This window comes from Pseudopipra pipra, chromosome W (genome assembly GCF_036250125.1).
Source record: "Pseudopipra pipra isolate bDixPip1 chromosome W, bDixPip1.hap1, whole genome shotgun sequence".
In the NCBI taxonomy this organism is placed as follows: domain Eukaryota; kingdom Metazoa; phylum Chordata; class Aves; order Passeriformes; family Pipridae; genus Pseudopipra; species Pseudopipra pipra.
Window position 1 is genome coordinate 11,525,263 of NC_087580.1, and position 25,766 is coordinate 11,551,028.

General features: G+C 52.8%; 1 long non-coding RNA gene across 1 annotated transcript; it reads left to right on the top strand.

The window, feature by feature from the left end:
- Positions 1–11,465: 11,465 nt before the first annotated feature.
- LOC135406176 (uncharacterized) lies at positions 11,466–13,261 on the top strand. The gene is made up of 3 exons (XR_010426195.1): positions 11,466–11,589; positions 12,447–12,505; positions 12,703–13,261. It is a non-coding gene; the product is annotated as an uncharacterized LOC135406176 (long non-coding RNA).
- The last annotated feature ends 12,505 nt before the right edge of the window (positions 13,262–25,766 follow it).

Genomic DNA, 25,766 nt, shown 5'->3' on the forward strand with positions numbered 1-25,766 from the left:
TACGTGTAATATATACACATATATACACATAATATACCTAATATATACAATATATAAAATATATACATATAATATATGTAAATATTATAATTTACATATTGTAATATGTAAATACAGTATTATCTTTCTTATGTAACTCTGTCTTCATAGTTAATCGAAAATAGTCTGTCCAAAGAATATAACTATATATTACAATATTATAAATATTATAACTACATATTATAATTTAGATATTTAATTACTTAACTAGCCTAATTAACTAACTATACTTGTTAATTGACTTAAGCCATCTTTCTGGTTGTTTTGGAATAATCCTGTGTGTAACAATAAATCTTACTAATCTTCTCTCTTCTATTCTATAATTCCTATCACCTGACTGAAAGAACCTATCGATGTGCCCTCTAAATATAGTATGTAAATTTAGCATTATCTATCCTATGTTAGTCTATCTTCACAGTAAATCTTCCTAAATATTATAAAGACATATTATAAAAATTATAATTTATTTAATTAATTAATTAACTAGCCTAATTAACTAACTTAATTAGTTAACTGACTTAAGCCATCTTTGGTTTTTTTGGCAATAATCGAGTGTGTTGTCCTCCTGCAGGGAGTTTCTGGGAGCAAGAGGTCCTGTCTTTGCTCATTCCCTGCAGGAGCAGTCAGGCATTGGAATCAGTGTCTCAGGTGGGTGGTGGTGTCAGTGTCTGTGCTGGAAGCACTGCAGAGGTGTCCGGGCCTGCCTGGCGCTGGAGCGGGGCCTAATCCTGGGGCTGTCCCGCCGTGCAGGAGCGGAACAGCCTGCGCAGAGCCCCGAGCGCCCGCCTTTAGCGGGAGAGACGTTTGGTGGGGACAGGCCGCTGCCTGCTGAGGGCCTGGGCCTCCAGCTGGGGAGGCGAGGGGATGAAACAGGAGCCCGGCCTGGAAGAGTTAACTGAGACATCTTGGCCTGCTAAGAAACCCAATACCTGTTTTGCTGGAAGAACATTTTAGGGGCACTGGTTAATCTCATGTTCTGTTCTGCTCACTGGACCAAGGGCCTTATTATAGAAAGGAGTAGTACACACACAATAATAAATTAGTGTTATAGGTAATTACAGAATAAAATTTGCAGATCAAATAAAGATGGGCTAATAATGTTATAATGTTATATTTTCATGGCTGGGCTTCGCGAACGAAGATTTGGGAAGGCTCTATCCACATTTATTACAGGCACGCTGGTGGCTCATGAGGCCAGTACGTGACAGACATATCCGATTGCAAAAGGCACAGCAGAAAGACTCCTTAGATGGTGTATTCTGCAATACACGGTTCTTTCTGCGTTGCCTTTTTTCCTCGAGGGTGATCCTGCGTGTGTTCTCAAAGGAGACAGCTGCGTTATAGATGGGGTGTTTCCAGACCTCCCGGTTGGAGACCAGAGTAGACCAGTTCTGTTGATCAATATGGCCAAGGCTGAGATGTTGTTTCAGGCAGTCCTTGTATCTCCTCTTCGGGGCTCCTCTCTTGCAGCAGCCGGTGGCAAGTTCCCCATAAAGCAGGACCTTCGGGAGGCGGTGGTTGGTCCTTCATCCTGGAGACGTGCCCTGCCCAGCTCAGCTGTGTTCTCAGCAACATGGCCTCAATGCCTGTGCCTGCTGCCTGTTCTAGAACAGACGTATTGGTCACATCATCTGACCAGGGGATGTTTAGGATTGTGTGGAGACAGCGTTGATGGAAGCGTTCGAGGAGCCGCAGGTGGTGGCGGTGGATGACCCACGATTCAGATCCGTAGAAGAGAGCAGACAGCACTATGGCTCTGTAAACACTGATCTTGGTGCTTTTCTTCAGGTGTTTATTTCGCCAAACTCTTTGATGGAGCCTTCCAAAAGCTCTCGATGCCTTTGCTAACCTGTTGTCTGTCTCTCCGTCAATCTCACCGTCCGAGGAGATGAGGTCCCCCAGGTAATTAAACTGCTGGACTGATTTGAGCTCTGATTGGCCAATGGTGATGTGGGGGTGATGGAAGCCTTCCTGAGGTGCAGGTTGATAGAGAACTTGTGTCTTCTTCAAGCTGACGCCCAGCCCAAAGAGCTCAGCAGCCTCAGCACAGCAGGATGTTAAACGCTGCAGAGCTGCCACTGTGTGAGCCACGAGGGCGGCGGCGTCAGCGTAAAGCAGCTCCCGGACAAGATGGTTTAAGGTCTTGGTGTGGGCCTTCAGTCACCTTGGGTTGAAAAGGCTTCCATGGGTACGATATGGGATGTAGATCCCACCTTCTTCATCGAGGTCTGCCGTGGCCCTTTGGAGCATCCTGCTGACAAAGATTGTGAATAGGGTTGGTGCGAGAACACTGCCTTGTTTCACACCATTGGATATTAGAAAGGGCTCAGAGAGTGCATTGCCATATCTGACTTGGCCATGCTGATCCTCATGGAGCGAGATGATCATTTTAAGGAACCTGGGGGGACAATGTAAATGTTCCAAAATCTTCCACAGACCTTTCCTGCTCACAGTATCAAAAGTCTTGGTGAGCTCAACAAAGGTTCCAGAGAGACTTTGTTCTGTTCCCTGCACTTCTCTTGCAGTTGTCTGAGAACAAACCCCATGTCTGTGGTGCTCCTGTTGGCTCTGAAATCACACTGGCTTTCAGGAAGAAGTTCTGCTATAGCGGGTATTAGTCCGTTCAAGAGCCGTTAAACCACTCTGGGACTACAGCTCCCATCGTGCCCCGCGGCACGAGCCAATCACAGCCGCGCCTGCACTTCCCATGATGCTCCGCGGCCCGTACAGACCCGTTATAGGCGCCGTCCGGGATCCCTGGGAGCCCCCTCACACCCCGATGGGTCTCCTGACCCCTGCTTGGGACCCCCAGCCCGGGGAAGGCAGATCCTGTCCCTCCCGCCTGGCTCAGGGCTCTGCCAGGGCACTGGGATGGGGGGTGACGCTGAGGGAAGGACAAGGGGGTGACAGAGCCCCGAGAAAGTCAAGGCAGGGACTACAACTCCCGTCATGCTCTGCGCCCTATGAGCCCCGTTACAGCCGTGTTTACAGACCCCCAAGTGCCTCCCACAGGCTCCCCGACCCCTGAGGTGCCCTCAAGTGCGCCCCGAGAACCCCAAAGTGGCCCCTCGGACCCATAAATGGCCCCTCGGACCCCGAAGTGCCCCTTAGAGCCACTTCTGGGACTTCAGCTCCCGTCATGCCCTGCGGCCCCATAGAGCCCATTGTACCCGTGCCTACAACTCCCGTCATGCCCCGCACCCAGAGCCCCGATAAATGCCCCCAGTTCCTCCAAGTGTCCCCAGACCCCCAAGTGCCCTCAAATTCCCTCCCCCGACCTCCAAGTGCCCCCCTGGACGCCCAAGTGTCCCAAAATGCTTCCCGGACCCCAAACTGCCCCGTAAGTACCCCCCAGGATCCCTAAGTGCCCCCCCAGTGCCAACTCTTTATTTGTGTTCCTGTTTGTCTAAAACGTTTCTGGCACGGGTTTGCCCTGGGGGAGCTGAACCCCAGTGGTGGCAGCGGGGATTGGCTCACAGCTGAGGAGTGTCTGTTACCAAAGGTGAACCTTGGGGCTTTCAGATTGCTGCAAAGAAAGAAGAAAAACCCCTCTGTGCTGTGTGCAGTCGGTTCTGTGAGCAGAGCAGGACCCAGGAGACTGATGAGAGACATGATGGGGCTGGGGAGATGTGGAGCAAGGTTGTCCACACTGTGTCAGACCTCAAGGGACAGTTCTCCAAATAGCCCAGACCTCCTTAGGAGAGACCCTGGATCAAGATCAGTTCGAGAACGCTGCAATCATTTCTTCTCCAAAGAGAAAAGTAATAAAGTACACCCTTTAAAGTAGGAATGCATATTTGTTAGAAGCTCTTTGAACTTTCTCCATAACTACATAGGCAACCTTCTTAATTAACCCTCCTAGATTAGAGGACAATCACAGAAGTTCCATGGTTTATTAGGACCTGGTTTATCTCAATGAGCCCCGTGGTGTACTTGGTGCTGAGCCTTTGAACCTCAGAGACTGAGAGGACATTGCACAAACCTTTCATGGGTCAAAGAGAAACTCAGAGTATCTCAGAGCATTAATGGGTGCAACTGAGGACCATTCCCAAAACAGGCTCCTCATGGACCCCCTTGGAGGAGATAATTGGGGGCCACGATTGCACAAACCTCTCAGTATCAAAAGCAAAACCCAAAGTCCCCCTAAAAACTGAACTCCTTGAAAGAATTAATGAGCCCCAGTGAGTGTCACTACTGACACAGGCTCTCAGGGGACTGGTTAAAGCAGATAATTGCAGATGATTGCACAAACCTCTCAGAGATTCAGTGTGGAAAGGAAAATGAAAAGTACTTTGAAAATCCTGCAGGCCCTTGAAGCCTTAAGGAGCCCCCCGAGGGCCATTCCTGACAAAGCCTCCCCAGGGACTCTCCAGCAGATCCTTGGGGGCCGTGAGTGCAGGGAGGCAAAGGCTCTGGGCAGGCAGCTGAGATGTTGAGCACAGCCTGGCTCGGTTGGAGGCAGCAGAAAGGCCCAGCCCTGACCCCCAGCCCGGGGAAGGCAGATCCTGTCCCTCACGCCTGGCTCAGGGCTCTGCCAGGGCACTGGGATGGGGGTGACGCTGAGGGAAGGACAAGGGGGTGACAGTGCCCAGCCTGCCCGGGCTGTGCCAGGAGGCCACGAGGCCCCAGGGCCTCAGCACAACGTGTGTCCTCACAGCCCGTGGTGGCACAGACCAGGCTGTGCCCGAGGGGACAAAGTCTTGGGACCTCTTGGAGTTCTGGCCCCGTCACTTGATGTCCCTCTGTGAAGGAACAAACCCCCTCTCAGAGGTGGCTGACAGACCAGTGCTGGGAACAGTGGTTTCCAGGGCCTGGTGTGTGACAATGGCCCTGGGGCACCTTGAGCAGGGTGTCCAGAAAACCAGGCCACAGATGAGGCCCTCCAGGATTATCCCTGGAGGCCTGGCTGTGGACGGTGCCGTGGGCCCCCTTCCTGCAGCCTCACTCTGTAGCTCTTTGTCCTGGTTTAAGCCCCGCTGGCAACTATTCACCACCCAGCCCTTTGCTCACAGCCCCCCCACCCCCGGGGGGGTGGGGAGAGGAATCAAGGGAAAAACTTGCAGGTGGAGACAAGAACAGTTTAATAATTGAGAACAAAGTAAAATATAATAATATAGTGAATAATCAGAATAATGATTAAATGGAAAGGAAAAAAGTACCAAACAATGCACAATGCAATCGTTCACCACCCCCTGACTGATGCCAGGCCCCCTTCCCAAGCCCAGATCAGCCCCCCATTCCAGGTAACGGCCCCAGTTTATATACTGGGCATGATGTTTAATGGTGTGGAATATTCCTTTGGCCATTTCAGGTCACCTGTCCTGGCTCTGCTGCCTCCCAGCTTTTTTTCTTTTGGGAACCTTCTCACTGGCAGAGCAGGGGACAGAAAACAAAACCAAAACCAAATTCCTTGACTTAGGATTATCAGGACTCAGTAAAACCCCAAACATGAGTGTGTTATCAACAATATTCTCATTCCAAATCCAACACATGGCACTGTAATGGCTACTGAGACTAAATTAACTCCTTCCCAGCTGAAAACAGGACAATATCCACCCCTTACTCCATACCAATGATGTCATGCCAATTCTCACACTTCCCAATTCCCCATCACATTTCCTATTTATCTGTTTGGTAGATATAAATACAGACATCATTCCCATAGTCTGTGGAACACCTCTGTCAAATGGTCATAAAATGTCCACAAAAATTGTTTGTTGAATTCATTCAGTCCATGACTTTGGCCTCCATCCCTGGGAACAGGAAAGCTGTGTGGGAGGTGTTGGATTGTTGCGTGTGGCACATTTGAGTCAGTTCTGACTCCACTGTTCAATTGTTGTTCAGTTTGATCAAAGTTCCTCCTTCCTTCCGAGGGAAGTCAAGGCTCAGATCCCCAGAACACTTGTGGTTGAGGTCGATGCTGTGAGGTGCTCAGGTGATGCACACGTAGCCACCACAGAAGTGTTGGCTAGTTCTGAACATCAAATTTAATTCATTGGCTATTTTCACCCCAAATCAAATCCTCCTAAGGCACACACAGGAATTCCCACTCTCCCACATCACCCACCAAGTGCACTCGTGTCCTTGAGCAACATCAATCCCACGGGTGGGTTTGCCTTTGCCTGAGGCAGGAATAACCCAGACTGTTCTCCTGTAGCGGGTCGACCCTGGCCGGATGCCAGGTACCCACTAAAGCCACTCTCTCACTCTGCAACTGGACAGAGGAGAGGAAAACACAGCCAAGGATTCATGAGTTGAGATAAGAGCTGGGAGAGGTCAGCTGCTGATTACCTGCAATGGGCAGAACAGACTCAAAGTGAGGATATTACTTAAATTTATTGCTAACAGGATAAGAGCCAAAGAGTGAGAAATAAAAGTCTTAAAAACACCTTCCCCCCACCCCTCCTTCCCTCCATGTTCTCCCTCCTCCCTCCCAGCAGTGCAGGGGGACGGGAATGGGGGTTGCAGTCAGTTGTTTCTGCTGCCACTCAGAGAGAGGAGTTGGAGTCCTTCCCCTGCTCCCCTGGGGTCCCTCCCACGTGAGACAGTCCTTGATGAACCTCTCCAGTGTGAGTCCACCCCTCGGGCAGCAGCTCTTCCCAACCTGCTGTCCCGTGGGTCACTCCTCCATGGGGTCAGTCCTTCACGGATGAGCTGTACCGGTGTGGGTCCCCCCCAGGGGCCATGAGTCCTACCTGGGAAAAACCTGCTCCTGCCTGGGCTTCCCTCTCCACGGGCTGCAGGTCCCTGCCAGGACCCTGCTCCATCCTGGGCCTGCCACAGGGTCACAGCCTCCTTTGGGCATCCACCTGCTCCAGTGTGGGCCTCTCCATGGGCTGCAGGGGGGTCTCTGCACCCCGATGCTCCCCCAGGGGCTGCAGGGGGGTCTCTGCACCCCGATGCTCCCCCAGGGGCTGCAGGGGGGTCTCTGCACCCCGATGCTCCCCCAGGGGTTGCAGGGGGGTCTCTGCACCCCGATGCTCCCCCAGGGGCTGCAGGGGGGTCTCTGCACCCCGATGCTCCCCCAGGGGCTGCAGGGGGGTCTCTGCACCCCAGTTCTCCCCCAGGGGCTGCAGGGGGTTCTCTGCACCCCGATGCTCCCCCATGGGCACAGGGGCACAGCTGCCCCACCCTGCTCTGCCCCACGGGCTGCAGGGCCTCAGCTCCAGCACCTGGAGCTCCTCCTGCCCCTCCTTCTGCCCTGACCTTGGGGTCTACTTTGTTGTTCCCATGTTCTCACTCTGCTCTTCCCTGGCTGGAATTCTTTCTGTCCCACAGCCTTTTGTTCTTAAATATGTTATCCCAGAGGTGTTACTGTCACTCCTCGTTGGCTTGGTCTTGGCCAGCAGCAGGGAGTCCGTCCTGGAGCCGGCTGGCGTTGGCTCCATGGGACAGGGGAAGCTTCTGGCAGCTTCTAAGAGAAGCCACCCCTGTAGCCCCCCCCCCCCCCCCCAGTGCTACCAAACCCAGCCACAGAAACCCACCACATTTCCCCAGCATGTTTTTAATGTGCACTGCAGGAACTTTGTCCCCTTCCACAGCACGTAAATATGTTGATTGGGCAGGGCCAGCCCGACTGGCAGATCCTCTGCTGTTGAGGAACCTTTGGTAAATGTGTAACCCAGTGTTTGCAGGCCCCACCAGCCTTTGCCCTCAGTGTCCTCTTCACCTGTCCCTTGCATCCTTGGATCTGCCCAGAGGCTGGTGCATGACAGGGGATGTGATTCACCCGCTCAGGGCCAGGTTCTTTGGCCCAAGTGTCTCTGAGGCTGGTTCAGAAATGAGTTCCACTGTCTGATTCAGTTCTTTCAGGGGTTTCATGTCACCATAAAACTTGTTTCTCTAGGCCCAGGACAGTGTTCCAGGCAGTGCCTTGGGACACAGGAGATGTTTCCAGCCATCCAGTGGTTGATTCCCCCATTGCAAGCACATGGCATTGCTGAGGGGTTTGGGGCAGTGGGATACAGACAATCTGCCAGGCCTCCCCATACTTATATTTCAGCCATTGTGAGCAAAACCCTCTCTAAACAGGTTTTTTTGGATGTCCAAACACTCCTTAGTTTGATATTTCTGAGTCTAAATCTTCACAAAACGAGTGTTTCTCAGCCCTAAAGCTCCCTAAAGCAGTTTTTTAGACCCTAAAATATCCCTAAATGGGTGTTTCTGAGCCAAAACTCTCCCTAAATTGTTCTTTCTCGGCTCAAAACATCTATAAATTGTTTTATTGTTTGTTTTGGGGTTTGTTTTTTCTTCAGTCCAAAGCTTGCTTAATTGGTGTTTCTGAGACTCAGAGCTCTCTAAATGTGAATTTCTGAGCCCAAAAGCTCCTGAAATTGGTATTCTGGAGCCCCAAGGCCCCCCAGATCGCTCTTTCGCAGCCTCAGATCTCCTGAAATCGCTACTACCCCAAACCTCCAAGAGAGGAGTGTCTAAGCCACGAAGTTCCTGAAATTGGGGTTCCAGAGCCCCGAACCCCCTAACTCGTGCCACATGCCCCATTTGCCATCAGACCATGGGGTTCGCTCCCAGTGCTCCCAGTTCCCTCCCAGTGCCATTCCCGGTGCCCCGGGAGGCCCCAGGAGCAGGCAGGGGCCACTGGCTGTGCCCCCCTCACCCCAGCGGGGACCCCGGGGCTCTGCCGTTCCTCTCCCGCCCCAGGAGCCGCCCCCTGCTCGGAGCATTTTCGCTTTCGGTTTCCAGGGATTTCCGAGAAACTGGTGTAAACCCGAGAACTGGGGTGCCAGGGCATAAAGGGCAGGGGTGGATCCTGTAGGAGTGGGGTAGGGCAGGAGGAATATAAGCGTCAGGAGCTCCCCGGTGCTCCCTGCGGAGCCGCTTCATCCCGACCTTCTTCCAGGTAAGTGCAGCCCCTCACTCCCACCCTTCCCCCCGTGGGGCTACTTCTGCTCCCGAAATTAGTGTTTCTGAGCCCAAAAGCTTCCTAAATCGCTGGTTTGGAGCTCCAGAGCTGCCTACATGGGGGCTACTGAGCCCAAAATCTGCTTCACTTGGTCTTTTGGAGCCCAAAAGCTCTTTCATTCGCTCTTTCTGAGCTGAAAATATCCCCAAATCGCTCTCCCTGACCCAAAGCTCCTGATACCAGGATACTGGTACTCAGGTTTTCTGAGCCTCAAGCTCCCCAAATTGGGGTTTCTTAGGCCCAAGGTTCACTAAATTGGTGGTTTGGAGCACCAGGGCTCCCTAAATCCCTCTTTCTGAACCTACATGCTACCTGAATTGCTGCTTCAGGCCCCAAAAGATCCATAAATACTTGTTTCTGAGACCAAGAGCTCCCTAAATTGGAATTGGGTGAGCTCAAAAGCTCCCTAAATGAGACTTTCTGAGGCCAAAAGTTCCCTAAATGAGTGGTTTTGAGCCAAATGCTCCCGAAATTGGTGTTTTGCAACCCCAAATCTCCCTAAATCAGTGTTTGAGACACCAAAAGCTCCCTAAATGGATGCTTCTGAGCCCCAAAGCTCCCTAAATCACTGCTTCTGAGATCAAAAGCTCCCAAACTTGCAGTATCTGAGACCAAAAGCTCCTGAGGGGTGGGGTTCTGAGCCCCTAAAAAAGCAGAAGTTGCTGGTTTTGAGCCCAGAAGTTCACTACACCTTTTTTTCTGAGCCTCAAAGATCCTGAAATGGGTATTTCTGAATGCAGGAGCTCCCTAAATCGCTGTCACTCAGCCCAAAAGCTCCCCAGATGGGTGTGTGGTGAGTTGACTCTGACTGGGTGCCAGGCACCCCTCAAAGCCACTTGATCACTGCCCTCCACACCTGGACAGGGGAGAGAAAATACAGCAAAAGGGTCATGGGCTGAGATAAGGAGAGAGAGAGATCCCTCTCTGATTACATCATGGGCAAAACAGACTGGAATTGTGGAAATTAATTGAATTTATTACCAACAAAATCAGAGCAGGATAATGAGAGGTAAAAGAAATCTTACAAAAATCTTCCCCCCAAGCCCCCTCCATCCCAGACCCTCCCTCCTCCTCCTCAGTGGTTCAGGGAGACTGGAATGTAATCCAGAACATCACAGCCTGATCCTGCTGCTGCTCAGAGAGAGGAGTCGGAGTCCCTTCCCTGCTCCAAGGTGGGTCCCCCATAGGGCCACAAGTCTTTCCAGGAAAACCTCTTCCAGCGGGGGCTCCTCTCTCCAGGGATCCCCAGGTCCCTGCAGGGACTCTGCTCCAGCACAGGCTTCCCACAGGACCACATCCTCCTTTTGGGCATCCCCTGCTCTGGCGTGGGCTCCTCCTTGGGCTGCAGGGGAATCTCAGCCCTGGTGCCTGGAGCACCTCCTGCCCTCCTTCTGCACTGCCCTGGGGGTCTGCAGAGCTGTTCATCTGTTCTCACTCTGCTCTTCTCTGGCTGTAATTCCTCCTGCACAACAGATGGAGCCACTGGAATTGGCGGTGCCGGACATGGGGGAAGCTTCTGGCAGCTGCTCACAGAACCCACCCCTGGAGCCCCCCCGCTACCAAAACCTGGCCACATGAACCCAATAGAGGGGGTTTTGGAGCCCCAAAGCTCCCTGAATTGGTCCTTCTGGTCCAGATGCTCCCAAAATCAATGCTTTGAACATCAAAAGCTCGTTAAATCACTGGCTCTGACCCTAAAAGCTCCCTAAACGTGTGTTTCCTAGGTCCAAAGCTTCCTAAATCAGGGTTCCTGAACAAGACCCTCTCTAAACAAGTTTTTTTGGAAGCCCAAAAATTCTTTGAATGGATATTCCTGAGCCCAGAATCTCCCAGAAGAGTGTTTCTCAGCTCCAAAGCTCCCTAAATTGGTGTTCTGGACCAAAAAATGTTTCTAAATGGGGGTTTCTGAGCCTAAATACTCCCTACATTGCTGATTCTGAGCTTAAAAGATCCCTCAATAAGGGCTTTTTAGGCCCAGAAGCTCCTGAAATCAGTGTTCCGGAGCCCCAAAGTCCCTCAAATCAGTTTCTCAGCCCCAAAGCCCCCTAAATCATTCTTTCTGAGCCCCAGAGATCCCAAAATTTGTCTTTCTGAGCCTTGCAGCTCCCAAAATTAATGTTCCAGAGCCTTGAATCCCCCTAACTTAAGCCACATGCCCTGTTTGCCATCAGATTGTGGGGTTCAGGGCCTAAAAATTCCAGTGCAACCCCAGTGCTCCCAGTATCGCTCACTGGTCCCCCCCAGCGCTCTCATTTTCCCTCCCAGTGCTCCCAGTATGGCTCTCTGGCTCCCCCCAGTGCTCCCAGTATCACACACCAACCCTCCACTTTCCACTCCCAAGTCTCCTCTGGAGCACCATAGGGGAGTTTCCCACACCAGGGCCTGGATTTTGGAGCTCATCTCTGAGGGGGTGGGGGCAGGAGAAGACCCTGCCCAGCCCTTTGAGCTCTCAGCTCTGGAGCTTCGTGGTTTTCCTGCAGCTCTTCCCATTTTTCTCTTCTCCAGGTGAAGGTCCTGGCCCGTGATATGCCCGGGGAGCCTCGGCAGGACAGCTCCTGGCAGAGGGTGTCCTTGGTCACAGCAGCTTCTGTGACCAAATACTCTGGAGCAGCCCAAGAGCTGGCTGGGAGGTAGGAGCTCTGGGAGTGAGGGGTTTTCATGGCACTGTGGAATGGTTTGGAAGGCTGAGCGCTGGTGGAGCACACATTGGGCACCAAAAAGGACTGCTGTGGTTTAAGCCCATCCAACAACTAAGGAGCACACAACTGCTCCCTCCCATCATCCCCACCCCTGTGATGGGAGAGGAGAATCAGAAGGAGGTAAAACTGGTGGGTTGAGATAAGAACAGTTTAATAATTGAAATAAAGTAAAATATAATAACAGTAATAATAACAATAGTAATAGCAATAACAGGAATGAAAAGGGAAAGTACTGAGAGGAATAAATGCCATGAAAAACCAGTGATGCACAAGGGAACTGCTCAGCACCCACTGACCGATGCCCAGCCCGTCCCCGGGAGGCACCTCCCAGTCAACTCCCCCAGTTCATGTACTGGGCATGACGTTCTGGGCTCTGGAATATCCCTCTGGCCCGTTCAGGTCACCCGTCCTGGCCGTGCTCCCTCCTGGTTTCTTGTGCAGCTCCTCCCGGGCAGATCATGGGCAACTGAAAGGTCCTTGACTTGGGGTGAGCACGACTGAGGCACAGCCGAAACACGGGTGTGTCATCAGTGTTATTCTCCTCCTAAATTCACACCAGGCAGGCTCGTCCCTGGCTCTCATAAAGCCCAGCAAAGGCCCTGGGGTGGATCATAGGGGAGCAGCAGGGCTCAGCCCTTGTTCCAGCAAACCCCAGGGAAGGCAAAGGGTTGGCAGTTCACAGCCTCCTGTCTCTCTTGGTTGCCCCCCCAGATCTTCTCAGCTGCCTTCTCTTCTCTAGTCCTGTGCCCACCCCATAGATTTTGCTCCCCTTTTCCCTTGCATTGCAGAGTGAACCCTGAGAAAAGGACCCGGGACAGAAGAGGCATGGAATTCCTGGGAGGAGCTGGTAAGAGCTGTGTTTCTTCTGTTTTGACAGTAATAGAAGGGGAAATAAGTGATTTAAAAACCTCAAGTACATCAGAGGTTTGAGCAGTATAAGGGATATGTGTTTCCCCAAAAAGCTCCTTCATGCATTCTTCAAATCCGGAGGGAAAAGTCCTAGTGAAGTTTCCTTTTTTTCTTTTTTTTTCCATGTGAACCCAGTGGGCAGAAATGGAGAGCTGGTGGCAGAGTGTCCTAAGAGACATATTTGGGTTCATAAGTTGGTGTGCTGGATCCCATTCCTCTTGCCTGTGGTCATCTGAAAGTCTTTGAGAAGACAGGCCCAAATGAAAAGGCCAAGGGACAATGAAGGGCCCTGGGAGGTCCCTCTCCACTCGTGCAGTGTGGAGGAGGAGTGTCTCACACTTTGGGGGTGTCTCTGTTCTGGTGGACTGTGCTGAGGCACCTGTGTGGTGCCTGAATGCTGTGGCAGCCGAGGCAGGTTCTTGGCCAGGAGAGCCTGAGTGGCCTCGAAGGTCAGAGCCCCCCCAGCGCTGCTGTTGGGCTCTGGTGCACAGGACCTTGTGGTTCCAGGGCCAGCTGGGTGGTGTGTTCTGCCCCAGAACCTGCTCAATGCATTCCAGGAGTTCCTCAGGGAAAGGTCCTTGTTAAATGTCCTCTTTTTCTCTTTGTTTTATTTCCATGTGACCCTGATGCCCAGCTGCTGCGGTTGGTGTGAAGCTGGTTGAGAAATTCATAGACGAGGCATTCGAGTGAGGAAGTGAGTGCTGATCCCATTCCTCTTGTCTGTGCTCATCCTTGGGAACACTGGGATGTGAGGGGTTATCCCTGAGAGAAGCAAAGCCAGTCAAGGTTTGAGCACATTACCTACAGAACCCCTTCAGTGCACAGCAGGAGGCCTTTGGGGTGGGGTGACTTTGGTCAGAGGGACGTCCCTCTTTGACCTCATGTCCCGCTCTAGCAGAGGGTATCCCTCAAAATTGGTAAGGATTGAAAGACATAACACAGCACTTCTGGGATTTCCTCTCCTTCCCTTGACCACTAAAGGAGGAATCTCCTCCTGGGCTTTCCTCCAGGCCCAAAAGGGAGAAGCCTTTCCATGCAGGTGAGGGCCAGGACTTGCCCACACTACCTGGAAACTAAACCCTGCCGAACAAAGAGAAGAGACAAAGGCCTGTTGTGCATGAGGGCCCAGCACAGTGAGGTCAAATAGTCCCATCTGTCCATAAATTCCCACTTCCAAGGGCCTCCAGAAGTGCTTTGCTGTATTTCCCAGCCCCGGGCAGGTGTCCAGGCCCCCAGGGTGCAGAGCTGCCCCGGCAGTGGCTTTGCCCAGCACAGCCTGGGCTCTGCTGGCTCCCATCCTGCCCAGGTTCTAAGGCAGCTGTTTGTCTGTCCCTGCTCTTTGCAGCTGGCATGGGGGCAGGGCAATGTTCTTCCCTCAAGGAACCCTTGGAAATCAGCAGGGCCTGGGCTCTCCCCCGTGGCCAGGCCCTTGGGGAGTGAGGGGGCAGGGGGCTTCCTGTCAGTGCTCCTCCCCAGCAGCACAGGAGCTCCAAGCCCATGGTTCTGAGGGCTCACAGTGGTGCTGAGACTCCTTTCCACAGACAAAAGCTGGAACAGAAAAGACTCCATGTCCCAAGGAAGACTGGAGCTCCAGGAGAGAGACCAAGGCTCCTTCCCGGAGCAAATTCCTGGTGGGAAAGGATTTGAAAGCTGGGCAAGAGATCACTGATGGTGCCCACAGTGCATCAGCTTGGGAATTCCCCAAACATTTTCAGGGATGAGTGAGTTCTTTTCCAAGGCTGCTGAATTAGGAAGGATTCTCTAAAGAAAAGGAAGTGTGGAGCAAACAAATCAGTAAACAGGCTGGACATGAGGGACCTGAGTGTGAGTTTCTTGTTCCCTCCCTGCATGAAGAAATAAGTCAAAAAAGTCCATTTGCAGGTTGCACCTTGAGTGCAAGGTTTAATTCCTCTGAAGTGAGTATTTCTCAGGAGGAGAGAGAAGTTGAAAAGACAACCTGCAGGAAGGCCTAAGGAGAGACCCTGAAGAAGAGACTTGAAAACAGAGGATTTGAGCATCCTCAGGGCAGATGGGTGGTCTCCCCTTCAAGAGGGCAGTGTTAGTCTCCCACTGACATCAGTCTTTTTTCACAGAAAAAGGATGGGAACCAGAGGCCTCAAAGCCCCAGGAATCATGGATGAAGGAGGACTTCCAGAAGCTCACACGAGAAATGAAAGCTTTGCGTGAAGATCTCCAGAAAGGGCAGGAATACACAAATTGGCTTTTTCAGCTGCTCATAGAAGGCCTGAAGAAGGAACAGGGTGAGCAGGGCCATTCCCAAGCACTTCCATCTCTCTCAACACCAAAGCTGCTCTACAGGCAAACCACTCTGAGAGCTCATCCTGCACAGCTCCTCAAAGGGGCTGGAGAAGGACGGCCCTGACATGGGGCACAGCTTTTGTGCTGCCTGACCCTGAAACAGCTCCCTGCTGAAGTGTTCTCTGCAGGTGGTCATGGCCACACTTGTCTCCCTCATCTCTGCAGACAGTGTGTGCTGTGAGTTCTCTGATCCCCTGATCCTTGTTAAGGTTCCCCCCTTGCAGTCCTGTCAGCGTCTCTCTCCCTTTCCCCACTCCCCTTCTCCCACTCCCCACTCCTGGGGCCGTGTTGGGGCACATGTGGTCCCAGCCTTGTCTTCCTGTTGAAGATCCACAAGGAGACCCAGCTCCATGAGCACTGCAGGTGTCTCTGAGCACAGGGGCCTGTGGAGAACAGCTCTCCCTGAAGGAGCTGGTGCTGGGAAGGGAAGGAGTGAGCGGGGGCACAGACACCCCAGTGGGCCTGCTGAGCCCCAGATGGTGCTCCTGGGCCTGGCTCAGGCAGGACACAGTGTGTGTTGGGGCACAGCCTGTTGCACCCCGGGCAGGGAAAGGGGAGACAAGATGGGCCTCACCTGCCTGGGGGTCCTGTTCTTGCTGCAGGAGCAAAACTGTGGCAGTGAGCAGCCCAGAACAGTCCAGGCCTTTGGGCTGTTCTCGGCTCCCATTCCCATCTAATGCACTGTTCCCGTGGCCAGGTTGTCCAGGAGGAGGAAGAGCAGCCTCAAACCATTGCCTCCCGTGCGATGTTCTCAGCGACTCCAGGACAAACAAAACCTGGAGCTCAGCAGAGCCGAGGCCAAAGGAAACTCTCCCCCTCAGCGTGTGACACGATCCCAGGCCGCAGCCTCTGTCAGGAGCTCCAAGGTGGTCTCTGAGCCACCTCCTGCCCTGCAGGCAGTGGGGAAGGACCCCTGGGTGGCAGCTGATCAGACTGGCACTGCGGTGCCCCTCCAGAGGAGCACAGCCAGGCCGGCAGAGCTGCTCCCCACGAGCTCAGGGGATGGCTCTCCCGAGGAACGTGGCATTCCCAAATCCCTGCCGGTGCCCACAGCCCCTGAGCTAGTGGTTCCCTCTGCTCCCGAGGCCAGTGAGGCTGTGTCTGAGCTGCAGGTAAAGGCAGCCAATGTCACCATCAACCTTAGCCCTAGGATACACCAGGCAACCTGACAAGGTTGCCGTTCTGCTTAAAGCCCTTCCCGCAGACAGTGCAGCGGAAGGGCCTCTCATCCCTGTGCGTCCGCTCATGCCTGAGGAGAATTGAGCTGTTCCTAAAGCTCTTCCCACATTCCTCACAGAGGTAGGGCCGTTCCCCAGTGTGGATGCGCTGGTGGGTGATGAGGTTGGCGCTACCATGGTCTGCTACCATGGCAACTATCATACATTCCATTCCTACGGTCGGTTACCATGACAACCATCAGACATTCCTGTTGCTACAGCCAGTTACCATGGCAACCAGCATACATTCCCACTGCGACCATTGGTTACCATGGCAACCAGCATCCATTCCCATTGTGATGGTCACTTACCGTGGCAACCATCATACAGTCACGTTGCTGTGGTCACATTCCATGACAACCAGCATCCATTCCCGTTTCTACAGTCAGTTACCATGGCAACCATCATACAGTCACATTCCATGACAACCAGCATCCATTGCCGTTTCTACAGTCAGTTACCATGGGAACCCTCCCACATTCCCATTGTCATGGTCGGTTATCGTGGCAACCATCACACATTCCCATCGCTATGGTCGGTTACCATGGCAACCACCATACAGTCCCATTTCTTACGGCCAGTTACCATGGCAACCATCGTATATTCCCGTAGCTACACTCAGTTACCAGGGCTACCATTGTATATTCCCATTGCTACAGTCAGTTACCAGGGCAACAATCACACATTCCCGTTGCTACGGTCAGTTACCATGGCAACCATCACACATTTCCATTGCTATGGTCAGTTACCATGGCAACCATTGTACATTGTCATTGCTATAGTCAGTTGCCATGGCAACCATCACATTTTCCACTGCTACTTTCAGTTACCATGGCAACCATCACATTTTCCATTGCTACTTTCAGTTACCATGGCAACCATCCTACATTCCCATTGTTACGCTCAGTTACCATGGCAACCATCATACACTTGTGTTGCTACAGTCGGTTACCATGGCAAACAGCAAACATTCTGGTTGCTAGGGTCAGTTACCATGGCAACCAGCATACATTCGCATTGCCCATGTCAGTTCCCATGGCAACCATCAGACATTCTCTTATAGGTCAGGAATTTAAGAGAGTTTGTCTTTCCCCTGCCCCCCCAGTGTAGGAGAGACGGAGCTGGAGTGGAAAAGGGGGAGATGGGCTCAAAGGCTTTCCTGAAGTCACAAGAGACACATCCCCAGCCTTTCCCTCAGCTACTGAGGGGCTCATTGTGTCAGAGGAGGAGACCAGGTTGGTCAGGCAGGACCTGCCTTTCCCAACCCCACACTGGCTGGGCCTGATCCCCCTGCCCCAGGGTGGAAACACAGTCCAACCGTCTGTCATGGACTGATCCAGGCCACACTAGAGAAGGGTGAGGCTCCCGAACACACCCAGTACATCCATGACATCATTGGAGGGGGGGACACAGCTGAAGAAGTTTTCAAGAAAGGACAGAAGATCATCCAGATTCTCCTCCAGGCCGGTTTTGCCACCAAGAAGAGCAAAGTCAAGGGACCTGCCCAAGAGATCCAATTCCTAGGGGTGAAATGGCAAATGGACGACGCCAGATACCAACAGACGTCATCAACAAGATTGTAGCCATGGCTCCACCCACAAACAAGGAAGAGACCCAAGCTTTTCTGGGAGCCACAGGCTTCTGGAGGATGCACATCCCAGAGTACAGTCAGATTGTCAGCCCTCTTCACTTTGTGACCCGTAAAAAGAACAATTTCCAGTGGGGTCCTGAGCAACAACAAGCTTTCAGGCAGATCAAGCAAGAAATTGCTCTTGGACCAGTCAGGACGGGACCAGATGTAAAGAATGTGCTCTGCACTGCAGCTGGAGATAAAGGTCCCTCCTGGAGCCTCTGGCCAAAGGTGCCTGGCGAGAGGCAAGGGCGACCACTGGGTTTCTGGAGCCGAAGCTACAGAGGTTCTGAGGCCAATTCCACCCCTGTGGAGAAGGAAATCTTAGCGGCGTATGAAGGCACACGAGCAGCTTCAGAGGGAATTGGTGCCGAAGCACAGCTCTTCCTGGCACCCCGATTACCAGTCCTGAGCTGGATGTTCAAAGGGAAGGTGCCCCCTACGCATCATGCCACCGATGCCACGTGGAGCAAGTGGATCGCTTTGATTACACAACGTGTCCGAACCGGGAACTCGAATCGCCCTGGCGTCTTGGAAATCATAACCAACTGGCCTGAAGGTGGGAACTTCAGTCTGGCAGAAGAAGAAGGAGAACCAGCAAGCCGAGCTGAAGAAGCTCTGCCATTTGATCAGCTGCCAGACGAAGAGACACGCCCTGCCCTTTTCACCGATGGCTCCTGCCGTACTGTAGGGAGGAGCTGGAAGTGGAAAGCAGCCGTTTGGAGTCCCACCCGACGAGTGGCAGAAGCCACTGAAGGTAAAGGCGAATCGAGTCAGTTTGTGGAACTCAAAGCAGTCCAATTGGCCCTGGATATTGCAGAGAGAGAAGGATGGCCAAGGCTCTACCTGTACCCCGATTCGTGGATCAGAGCCAACGCCCTGTGGGGGTGGCTAGACTGGTGGAAAGAGGTGAATTGGAAGCGTAGAGGAAAACCCATCTGGGCTGCTGATCTGTGGCAAGACATCGCTGCCAGAGTGAAGAAACTGAACGTGAGAGTCCGCCCTGTAGATGCCCACGTGCCCAAGAAACGAGCTAATGAGGAACATGCTAAGAACAGACAGGCAGACCGAGCTGCACAGGGCAAGGTATCACAAGCAGACCTAGACTGGCAGCAGAAGGGAGAATTGTTCCTAGCTCGATGGGCCCGTGATGCTTCAGGTCATCAGGGCCGAGATGCCACTCCTAGATGGGCACGAGACCGAGGGGTGGATTTAGCCATGGATATCATCTCTCAAGTTATCCGTGACTGTGAAACCTGTGCCGCTATTAAGCAGGCAAAAAGGTTGAAGCCCCTGTGGTATGGTGGACACTGGGAGAGGTATAAATATGGGAGGCCTGGCAGATTGACTATATCATGTTGCCACAGACCCGCCAAGGTAAACGCTGTGTGCTTCCCATGGTGGAAGCAACCACAGGATGGTTGGAAACATATTCGGTACCGCAGGCAACAGCCCAAACACCATTCTAGGTCTGGAGAAGCAGGTCCTGTGGAGACATGGCACTCCAGAGAGGATTGAGTCAGACAAGGGACTCATTTCAAGAACAGCCCAGTAGCCCCTTGGGCACAGGAGCATGGGATTGAATGGGTCTATCACATTCCATATCAGGCACCTGCTGCAGGAAAAGTAGAAAGGTGTAATGGACTGATGTCCCCAACCCCAGGTGTCCCCCCAGGAACCCCCTGTGCCCCCCCAAAGGCTCGCCCTGGGACTTCTGGGTGCAGATGCGGGAGCTCCGGGAAAAGCTGCGCCAGGCCCAGAAGTGACTCCGGAAACTGCAGAAAGAAAAACGTAGCCTGGAGCAAAAGAACCAGCTACTCCAGGAGTCCAGGGAGCAGCTCAAGTAGTCCACAGAGACTCGACATCAGGAGCTCAGGGAGCGGGAGAGGAGAGAGAGCACCCTGAGCTCCAGAGTACGGTGAGCAAAGCACTGAAACATCCCCCGAAACTGCCCCAAATCCAGCAAAGTCCGCCCAAATCCCGTAAAAAACGCCATCAAAATCCATCCAAGTCCCTCCAAATCCCCCTGAAATCCACTCAAAATCCCAGGAAATCCTGCAGAACTGAGCTGAAATCCATTGAAATGGAGCAAAAATCCTTCCAAACCCACTCCAAATCGGTCAAAGATCCACTCAAAATCCCCCTCCAGCCAGAGCTGTGGGAAAGCTGCCTCCGAGTGGGGTGAGGGAACCACCAAAATTCCCCTGAAATCCACCCAAAGCCCCGCAAATTCCATCAAGAATCCCTCAAAACCTTCTGAAAATCCACAAAAACTGACCTCAAGTCCACGCAAGTCAACCCCAAACCCCTCAAGATCCCACAGAATTTCCCCCAAAAGCCTTCCAAAAATTCCCCAATTCCCTCCAACTTCTCCACAATTTCCCCAAATCGCCCCAAATTCCAGAGATTTCCTCAAAATCCCTCAACATGGGAATTTTCTGAGATTCTCTCAAGGATCCCCACAGAAATTCCCCAAAACCCTTGGACAAATTCCCCAATTCCCCACCAAGCCCCCTCCAAAATCGCATCAATTCCCTCCAAATTGCCTTCAAATCCCCCAAGCCCCTCGAGGTTTGGGAATTCCAATTTGGGGATTTGGGGGATTCAGGGGGAAATTTGGGGGGAAAGTCAGGGGATTTGGGGGCATTTGGGTGGAAATTCAGAGACACCCAGGGAATTTGGGGGGAAATTCAGGGAATCTGGGGGAATTCAGGGGGAAATTCCAGGCATTTGGGGGGTCAGAGGGAGGATTTGGGAATTCTGAGGGGGGTTTGGGAAGGGATTTGGTGGGGATTTGGTGGGAATTCAGGGGAAAATTCAGGGCATTTCAGGGGGAAATTCAGCAAAATTCAGGGCATTTGGGGGATCAGAGGGAGGATTTGGGAAGAATTTCAGAATTCTAAGGGGGAGCTGGGAATTCCGGGGGGCTCGGGACTTTTAAGGGGGGCTTTGGGAAGAGGTTTGATGGGAATTTGGGGGGGATTCCGGGAGAAATTCTGGGACTTTCCCACAGCTCCCTGGAGTCGGAGCTGGAGCAGCGTCTGCGGGAGGAGGAGCAGCGACAGAATGAGACCAGAGCTCGTGAGGAAGAGCTCTCAAACATCTCGGAGAACACAGAGGCTCACCGGAGGCGGGTCGAGGAGCAGCTCCATGTGCACTGGAACCAAGTGGTTGTGCTCCAGGAGGTACAGAAATCACAAAAATCCCTCCTGGATCAGCAGGACGAACGGATCCACCAGCTGGAGATGGAGCGACGCCGCCTCCACAATGACATCCAGGAGCCCAAAGTGGGCCCAGGGCAGAGGGGGGCATTTTATGAGGGGAACCCCCTGTAAACTTTCCCAAAATCCCTAAATCCCGTATTTTTCCCCGTTTTCCAGGACAACATCCCCGTGTTCTGCCGCGTGCGGCCCGTGCTGCCGGAGGAGTCGGAGCGGCAGCGGGGGCTGCAGCACCTGCACTTCTCCCCGCAGAACTGCACAACATCTTGTCAGCCAGCCCGACAAGGGGAGAAGGGCTGCACCCAAAAATGCCCTTTTTCCCCTCAGACACCCCTTTTTTGCCTTCAAAAATGTCATTTTTTCCCTCAAAAATTACTTTTTTCCCTCTCAAAAATGGCCCTTTTTCCCCTAAAAATTTTGTTTTTTCTCCCTCAAAAATGTTGGGTTTTCCCCTCAAAAATCCCTTTTTCCCCCTGCAAAAACATTTGAAGGGGTTTGGGGGAGTTTTGGGGGGATATGGGATGGAATTTAGGTTGGAGTTGGGGGGGATTTGAGGGGGTTTGGGGGTCACTGGGGGAGTTTTGGGGGATCCTCGGGGGCATTTGAAGGGGTTTGGGGGGTCCCAGAGGGAATTTGGGGGGTGACAGAGTGTGTGCTGTGAGTTCTCTGATCCCCTGATCCTTGTTAAGGTTCCCCCCTTGCAGTCCTGTCAGCGTCTCTCTCCCTTTCCCCACTCCCCTTCTCCCACTCCCCACTCCTGGGGCCGTGTTGGGGCACATGTGGTCCCAGCCTTGTCTTCCTGTTGAAGATCCACAAGGAGACCCAGCTCCATGAGCACTGCAGGTGTCTCTGAGCACAGGGGCCTGTGGAGAACAGCTCTCCCTGAAGGAGCTGGTGCTGGGAAGGGAAGGAGTGAGCGGGGGCACAGACACCCCAGTGGGCCTGCTGAGCCCCAGATGGTGCTCCTGGGCCTGGCTCAGGCAGGACACAGTGTGTGTTGGGGCACAGCCTGTTGCACCCCGGGCAGGGAAAGGGGAGACAAGATGGGCCTCACCTGCCTGGGGGTCCTGTTCTTGCTGCAGGAGCAAAACTGTGGCAGTGAGCAGCCCAGAACAGTCCAGGCCTTTGGGCTGTTCTCGGCTCCCATTCCCATCTAATGCACTGTTCCCATGGCCAGGTTGTCCAGGAGGAGGAAGAGCAGCCTCAAACCATTGCCTTCCGTGCGATGTTCTCAGCGACTCCGGGACAAACAAAACCTGGAGCTCAGCAGAGCCGAGGCCAAAGGAAACTCTCCCCCTCAGCGTGTGACACGATCCCAGGCCGCAGCCTCTGTCAGGAGCTCCAAGGTGGTCTCTGAGCCACCTCCTGCCCTGCAGGCAGTGGGGAAGGACCCCTGGGTGGCAGCTGATCAGACTGGCACTGCGGTGCCCCTCCAGAGGAGCACAGCCAGGCCGGCAGAGCTGCTCCCCACGAGCTCAGGGGATGGCTCTCCCGAGGAACGTGGCATTCCCAAATCCCTGCCGGTGCCCACAGCCCCTGAGCTAGTGGTTCCCTCTGCTCCCGAGGCCAGTGAGGCTGTGTCTGAGCTGCAGGTAAAGGTAACCAATGTCACCATCAACCTTAGCCCTAGGATACACCAGGCAACCTGACAAGGTTGCCGTTCTGCTTAAAGCCCTTCCCGCAGACAGTGCAGCGGAAGGGCCTCTCATCCCTGTGCGTCCGCTCATGCCTGAGGAGAATTGAGCTGTTCCTAAAGCTCTTCCCACATTCCTCACAGAGGTAGGGCCGTTCCCCACTGTGGATGCGCTGGTGGGTGATGAGGTTGGAGCTACCATGGTCTGCTACCATGGCAACTATCATACATTCCATTCCTACGGTCGGTTACCATGACAACCATCAGACATTCCTGTTGCTACAGTCAGTTACCATGGCAACCAGCATACATTCCCACTGCGACCATTGGTTACCATGGCAACCAGCATCCATTCCCATTGTGATGGTCACTTACCGTGGCAACCATCATACAGTCACATTGCTGTGGTCACATTCCATGACAACCAGCATCCATTCCCATTTCTACAGTCAGTTACCATGGCAACCATCATACAGTCACGTTGCTACGGTCACATTCCATGACAACCAGCATCCATTCCCGTTTCTACAGTCAGTTACCATGGGAACCCTCACACATTCCCATTGTCATGGTCGGTTATCGTGGCAACCATCACACATTCCCATCGCTATGGTCGGTTACCATGGCAACCACCATACAGTCCCATTTGTTATGGCCAGTTACCATGGCAACCATCGTATATTCCCGTTGCTACAGTCAGTTACCAGGGCTACCATTGTATATTCCCATTGCTGCAGTCAGTTACCAGGGCAACCATCACACATTCCCGTTGCTACGGTCAGTTACCATGGCAACCATCACACATTTCCATTGCTACGGTCAGTTACCATGGCAACCATTGTACATTGTCATTGCTATAGTCAGTTTCCATGGCAAACATCACATTTTCCATTGCTACTGTCAGTTACCATGGCAACCATCGTACATTCCCATTGCCATGGTCAGTTACCATGGCAACCATCATACGTCCCACTGCTACAGTCAGATACCATGGCAACCATCACACACTTGTGTTGCTACGGTCGGTTACCATGGCAAACAGCAAACATTCTGGTTGCTAGGGTCAGTTACCATGGCAACCAGCATACATTCGCATTGCCCATGTCAGTTCCCATGGCAACCATCAGACATTCTCTTATAGGTCAGGAATTTAAGAGAGTTTGTCTTTCCCCTGCCCCCCCAGTGTAGGAGAGACGGAGCTGGAGTGGAAAAGGGGGAGATGGGCTCAAAGGCTTTCCTGAAGTCACAAGAGACACATCCCCAGCCTTTCCCTCAGCTACTGAGGGGCTCATTGTGTCAGAGGAGGAGACCAGGTTGGTCAGGCAGGACCTGCCTTTCCCAACCCCACCCTGGCTGGGCCTGATCCCCCTGCCCCAGGGGTGGAAACACAGTCCAACCGTCTGTCATGGACTGATCCAGGCCACACTAGAGAAGGGTGAGGCTCCCGAACACATCCAGTACATCCATGACATCATTGGAGGGGGGGACACAGCTGAAGAAGTTTTCAAGAAAGGACAGAAGATCATCCAGATTCTCCTCCAGGCCGGTTTTGCCACCAAGAAGAGCAAAGTCAAGGGACCTGCCCAAGAGATCCAATTCCTAGGGGTGAAATGGCAAATGGACGACGCCAGATACCAACAGACGTCATCAACAAGATTGTAGCCATGGCTCCACCCACAAACAAGGAAGAGACCCAAGCTTTTCTGGGAGCCACAGGCTTCTGGAGGATGCACATCCCAGAGTACAGTCAGATTGTCAGCCCTCTTTACTTTGTGACCCGTAAAAAGAACAATTTCCAGTGGGGTCCTGAGCAACAACAAGCTTTCAGGCAGATCAAGCAAGAAATTGCTCTTGGACCAGATGTAAAGAATGTGCTCTACACTGCAGCTGGAGATAAAGGTCCCTCCTGGAGCCTCTGGCCAAAGGTGCCTGGCGAGATGCGAGGGCGACCACTGGGTTTCTGGAGCCGAAGCTACAGAGGTTCTGTGTGGAGAGTTTTACAGAAATGTGGTTGATAGAAAGAGGACATGAGAGAGATGCTATAGCTCTGGTCCCACGGTAAGGGAAAACTATTAGAAGGTCACTGTATCTGTGAAACTGTGTACGTGACAGAAGAATAGAATAAAGCGGATGGGGAAGTAGAGCAAATACAAACAAGTAACCATAAGAAGGTGAAAGAAACAGCATTTGCGCAAATATAACTTAGGTAATTAGAAGCCAACGATGAGCTTAGCTCTTGTAATATGTATGAGCCTAATTATTAACCTTTATAAGCACAGAGCCTGCAGCAATAATGTTGGATAAGTTATTGATCAATTCTGTGGTCTAAAAGTGTCTTTATCCCGTCATCTACAACTCCACTCCTCTCAGCATTCCGTGCATTCCCGTTCCCAGTCTGCCCTGGACGGGTATCCCGTCTGCATCCTCGCCTACGGGCAGACTGGAAGTGGGAAGACATTCACCATGGAAGGACTGGAACTGCCCGGAGATCCCGAATCCCGCGGGATGATCCCGAGGGCCGTCCGACACCTTTTCCAGAGCACCAATGACTTGAAGGGGAAAGGCTGGGAGGTAATTCCCAAAAAAACCCAAACCTGGGATTCTGAGATTTCTAGGGGCCGGAATTCCCAGGATTTCGGGATGACTGAGGCAGTTTTAGTCCTGGTTTTCTGCCAGTTTTGGGAGTTCCAGGGGAGGGAATTTTAGGGGTGGGGGAGGGGGATTTGGGGGATTTTGGGAATTCTGGGGGGGATTTTGGGGGTGGGGAGGCCAAATTCCCAGGTTTTCAGGCTGACTGAGGTGGTTTTAGTACTGGTTTTCCAAAGGTTTTCTGGAGCTGCTCCTGACACTCCTTGAGCTCCCTCTGGAGCTGCTCCTGACACTCCTGGAGCTCCCTCTGGAGCTGCTCCCGGGACTCCTTGAGCTCCCTCTGGAGCTGCTCCCGGGACTCCTTGAGCTCCCTCTGGAGCTGCTCCTGGGACTCCTTGAGCTCCCTCTGGAGCTGCTCCCGGGACTCCTTGAGCTCCCTCTGGAGCTGCTCCTGGGACTCCTTGAGCAAAGCTCCAGAACTAACAGCAAAGAACAGGGATGGTTTGGTTTAGTGCTGAATGCCAGGGGTGTACACGGCAGGTCTGAGATGAAGAAGTTTGTTTCCAGTTTAGCCGGGTTGGACGGGGTTG